We start from the raw sequence: 6,000 nt of genomic DNA, 5'->3' as shown, positions 1-6,000 counted from the left end.
CCTTTCTGTCTGCTGGACATTGCCTTATCTCTCTTGAGGTTTAAATGTTGCCTGGAAATATCTTCAAGTATCGTAATTCAACATTTCCAGTTATTTATCAGCTTTGTACTGATTGGCATGGAAACAAATTATCTTTTAAATTAAATCAGGGTCTGGGGAGGGCTGGAGCCCATCCCAGCTCCCATAGGGTTAGAGGGTACACCCTGGACAGGTCACTAGCTAGGCTGACACAGAGAAGCAGATAGCCATTCACATCTGTGGACAATTTAGAATCGCCAACTAACCGAAGTCCACTAACTGCATGTCTTTGATCTGTGAGAGCAAGTTGGAGTACCCATGGAGGACATGCAGACTCCACACAGAAAGGCCCCAGCCAGATGGTGGATTCAAACCCCAGGACCTTCTGGCTGTGAGGTAGCAGTGCTTTCCACTGTTCCACCATGCGGTCCAAGAAACAAACAAACAGAAACGAATCCATTGTGCTTTATTGTGTTTGTCTTACAGTTGCAGGAAAAAGTTTGCTAACAATTTATAAGCCACCTGTCATTTCCTTAGAGAGACAGATTTTCTAGTATATTTTTTAAAGCTTTCTCAGGAAATAGTTTTCCAGCTTTTGTGGCAGTTTTTCAATATTGGCTGATTTTTCACACATTTTCAGTCCATTCCTGGTCCCTGACAATTTTCAGTTTGTTTGTTAAGCCACATAACACTGATCTATGAATCAGTGATTTATAATCAATCATAGGCACCTAACTCAAAGGATGAACCAATGTCTACACATAATGGACAGCGTGGCGAGGACATGCTGGAGAGAGTATATTTTTTGGGCAGAACTGGGGACACCATTGGTGTCCTCCTGGATGAGCTGGTGGAAGTGGATATCAGGTCTATGTTTTATTTATTATCAAAATAAGAACGAACATGGTTCCCTGCACAAACACAGGTAAGGTTCATCGTGGACTTTGCAAACTAGGACAAATTGGGTTTCTGGTATGGATCAGGCAGTGACCGAACTGGTAGCATGACTGTAGATGCTTAATGCAGCTATTACATGCACTACTTTGAAAGTTACTTTAATCAGCTTTCTGATTTTTAGCATTTGTCTTGTAATCTTTAAACATTTGTGTTTAATAGTTTTTCTTTCTCCTACAATCCCTTGTCTGTGTATCCCTTGACCTGGATTGGTAGCTGGTTAAAAAGGCCTTTAAAGCTGTATTGAATTAAATTACCATTTAGATGAACACTTGGGACATCAAATTCATGTTAGCACTGCCAAGCCTCCCACCCAACTGCTGTCTTTAGATAAGAAACACAACATGCAGAGGAAATAGCAGTAATACATGGAAATCATACTGTTAGTCATCAGGGCTTCACCATATTATTCCTTTATGTTATTTCTTGGGTTAAATGTTTGTGGAGAATTTATACCAAACCCTTCTTTGCAAGATTTCTTCCATTTATTAAGGTTTACAGGAATTTGTTTATGCATAGCTCTCTTATTACCTCATTGCAGCATTTCAGTCAGGTTGAGATCAGGACTTTAAATGAGCCAGTGCACCATCTATAAGGGAATCAGAGAATTGTCTTCTAGTGATCATTTTCCTCTTGCATGATTCAATATAGGTCAGGCTTAAGAGTTTGGACAGATATATCCTCAAACTTAACTGTAGCACACTTCTATTGATGACTCAGTGATTGCAAGGTGCACAGGTTCTGTGGCTGAAGCAGTGCATCACCTGAGAATATCAGTGAACTTGACCTCAAGACCTCAAGTTTTCTGAAGTTTAAAGCAATAATCTAAGAAGGAGCACACCTTGGATTTTCAGATTTAGTATTTTTTTTGTAAATGTGAAACCTTAGAATTGAAAGAGAGCGTATTTTCACATGTGTTGTATTTCAGCTTCTTGATTGCTGCAAAAATTCATATTTTTATATTAACAGATTTGCAGCCCATTTAGTTCAGATTAGTCTGTCTGCTCTGATTAAATATGTTTCTTGCACTCGTGTCTCTAAGAAATAAACTACATCCTACCTAGCTCTTACATGTTCTTGCAAATCCTCCCAAGTAGCCCCCCCCCCCCCCCCCCAAAAAAAAAAAAAAAAAAATTCCCAAATAATTCCAAGTAACTGTAACTCCATTAAATTGGCTCCATTTACAAGACAGAGGACACAACAAAGAGTTAAGAGACACAGGAAATGCGTAATGAATATCTGTTTAGTTTTTTGCGTGGTTATAATGTCGTATAGGCCGTTGTGAATGTTGTGAAGACACAATTATCTTACCTCATCTTATCTGTCTGCTGGGTGGACCTTAGGACAGCATAAAAAGACACGAATTTAGGATCTAGGAAAGCAAGAGCAAACAACAATCACATACTTTGATTTATATACTTATGAGAATTGCGTTAGCCTTTGACAAACTAAAGCCAAACATCTTGTGAAAGATCTTTATCCAACCAGTAACATCAAATCAAATGTTCTTTGACTGAAATTTAATTAAGTTCAAAGAGCAATAATCAGATGCATGAGGTTTTCCATTTCATTGACTTTTTGTTTATGTTTATACAACATTTGGATGACATTCAAAAGCAAGCCTCACAAACAAGGCCTTTATTGTTTGGTGCTTAATCTCCAGATGCATTATAAAACCAGTGTTTGTTTCCTTTTGAGTAAGGTATGAAAACCGCCTTGATATCAGTGTGATGTGTGTGTGACTGCATTGCTTCATACTGTGCTGACGTAAGGCCTGTCTTCTCAAACAACGCAGTGGCAGTAGGTGCTCTAGTCAAATGGATGGCTGAATCTAGGTTGCCACTGCGTCTGGCATCTCAATCACTCACCTCCGTGCTCGACTAACAAGGGAAATTTCCTCAAGTGTTAATGCTACTTCAAACACTAGCCTGATTTTTCATCGCTTGTAAACGATGTGTTTGGCTTACTCTGTGGCAGATGTATGACGAGTTTCATACTTTTATTCTTTTTAACTCCTAAACACACAAACAGAAAAAATAACTACTGTTAGTCATCTAGGAATGAACACTAATAACTGAAAGTCAGTTAACAGCTGTTATATAAAATCATGCATGAGCTGCAGGACCACTGCTGAATAAATGTTACTGCACTGTTGCACTGTTAAAGGAAGCACTAGGCACCTTTAAGTCCATGTTGGATATCTCTATTAACCAAGTTACCCAAGCTCCAATCAAACAAAATCACCAATAAACAACGACTCATGTTTAGATTCTGTTTAAGACATTTGCACTGAAAGTCTGGATCTAAGTTCGATACCTGTTTGACAATTAATATAAGTGGACTTTTCTAGTTTGACCATCCACACACACACACACACACACATTCATGCAGCCCATATTTTATGCATAGAGCACCTCTATCTATCACACATCGATGGATGCATCAGTGAAAATTTGGGTTTCAGTGTTTTGTCCAACAACACTTTGACATGTGAACTTTGAGGGCTCGAGATCGAATCATCATCGAAGTCCTATTGAGAATCCCTGAGTCAAGGATGCTACTTTGAAATATAACACTGACCTATTGCATATCAGTGACATTTCCATAGCAATGGCATTGTCAGATGGAAATAGCCTGGATGTAATATTTGAAATAGGCAGATTTCCTAAAATCACCTACAGATTTTTTTCTCCCTATAGTCTCAGTTTCAGTGCTGTACCCACCTAAGAGATTCAGCACTGACTGAAAATAGCAAAATCCTTATAACACTTCCTGCTATCTGATCATTAAAATATGCAACTGCCACTGAAGCTTTCTGTTTTTATATAGTTTAAACACCTAACAATAGTGTATGTACAGTTAACGTTTTCCCTGCTTTATGCTAAGCTAAGCTAAGCTAATTGCTTGTTGACACTAACTGCAGACATGACACATGAAAATCTATTGTCATTTAATGCTATGGAAATAAACAAACAAATTAAATCTAGGACTACCTTAAAGATATCAACCTGAATATTTTATACCCATTCTGAGGCTTTTGGTGCATAAAATCACATTGGCAATCATGAAAAATAACTCCTAATGCTACACAGTCACTGTCCATGTTTACTTCCTGCCACCTGCCTCTGTTGTGAACTAACACTTGGTTTTACAAGAAAAGGGAAATGCATAGACATTATTTCTTATTGCATATTGACTGCTACAATTAACTGATTCTGTGGGAAATCATGAGGATTTCTCCTACACTATAGTAAGCTGTCTAAATCCCAATTCCCTGAGGCACATTCCATTGCTCTGACCGGTTTAATGTCACATTTATGGCTGTAACCAGCTTAGTAATTTTATATATACAAGTTGCTTCTGCAAAAGAGGAAGAAAATAAAGTCCTTTACAGTTTTCAAAATTTATGTTTTTGATTGTATTTCAACTCTCGTGGTTTTTTTAAAGGTCACTGGAGCACAAGCACATCTTTATTATCAAACATTAAGAGGAAAAAATTCTGGACCTCACTGATTTCTAAACCCCGGTCATGTCCCTGGCCAGACTCCTTTATAATCAAAGACAGGACAAATACATGCTGGTGAAAAGACGTTGAGATTAATAATAACAAATAACTAAATGCAAAGAGGTGTATAAGCACTTAGTGAGTGAAAAGGGTGACTGAAGAAGCACTCAGTGCATCATTGGAATCCCCCAGCAGTCTAAACCTTTTGCTGCATGACTAAGGGAGCATTCAAGGTAATCTAATCCAATCCTAACTATATGCTTCATCAAAAAGGAAAGTTTTAAGCCTAATCTTAAAAGTAGAGATAGTGTCTGTCTCCTGAATCCAAACTGGAAGCTGGTTCCATAGAAGAGGGGCCTGAAAACTGAAGGCCCCTCTTCACTGCAAGTAAGCCTGCAGTGCAAGAGCGAAGTGCTCTAATGAGGTGATATGGTACTATAATGGTCATTAAGATAAGATGGAGTCTGATTATTGTATGTGAGGAGCAGGATTTTGAATTTAATTCTGGATTTAACAGGAAGCCAATGAAGAGAAGCCAATATAGGAGAGATATGCTCTCTCTTTCTAGTCACTGTCAGGACTCTTGCTGCAGAAATTTGGATTAACTGAAGGCTTTTCAGGGAGGACAGCCTCATAATAACAAACTATAGTAGTCCAGCCTAGAAGTAATAAATGCATTAACTAGTTTTTCAGCATCATTCTCAGACAGGGTGCTTCTAATTTTGGACATATTAGTTTAATATGTGTATTGAAGAACAAATTCTAGTCACAAACAACTCCAAGTTTCCCCACAGTGTTACTGGAGGCCAAGATAATGCCATCCAGAGTAAGCATCTAGATACCATATTTCTAAGATTTTCAGGGCCGAGTACAATAACCACAGTTTCATCAGAATTTAGTAGCAGAAAATTAGAGGTCATTCAGGTCTTTATATCTTTAAGACATTCCTGCAGTTAAGCTAATTGGTGTGTGTTATCTGACTTGATGGATAGATAAAGTTGGGTGTTATCTGCATAGCAGTAAAATGTATGCAAGGCCTTCTAATGATAGGGAAGCATGTATAATGTAAACAGAATTGGTCCCAGCACGGAACCCTGTGGAACTCCATAATTAACCTCAGTGTGTGAATTTACATTAACAAATTGGAGTCTTTAAGATAGATATGATTCAAACTACTGCAGCGTAGGACCTGTAATACATTTTATTACAGCATGCTCTAATTGCTGTAACAAAATGTTATGGTCAACAGAATTGAAGACTGCCCTGAGGCAGCAAGACAAACACAGAAATGAGTCCACTGTCAGAGGCCATAAGAAGATCCTTTGTAACCTTACCTAAAGCTGTTTCTGTACCATGATAAGCTCTGAAACCTACTGAAAAGGATCATATTTAATTTTGACATATTAATTAAAGGTAGGACTTATTTGAGCAGTCTTGTAGGAATGGGGTCTAAAAGACAGACTGATGATTTGGAGGAGGTAAGTACTGAAGGTAACTGAGAAGGTGCAACTGGAGAAAAAAAG

This window comes from Copadichromis virginalis, linkage group LG8, assembly GCF_057382275.1.
Source record: "Copadichromis virginalis isolate Kocher_CV1m ecotype Utaka linkage group LG8, C_Virginalis_male_GT1.1, whole genome shotgun sequence".
NCBI classification, from domain to species: Eukaryota; Metazoa; Chordata; class Actinopteri; order Cichliformes; family Cichlidae; genus Copadichromis; species Copadichromis virginalis.
This window is presented reverse-complemented; position numbering follows the sequence as displayed.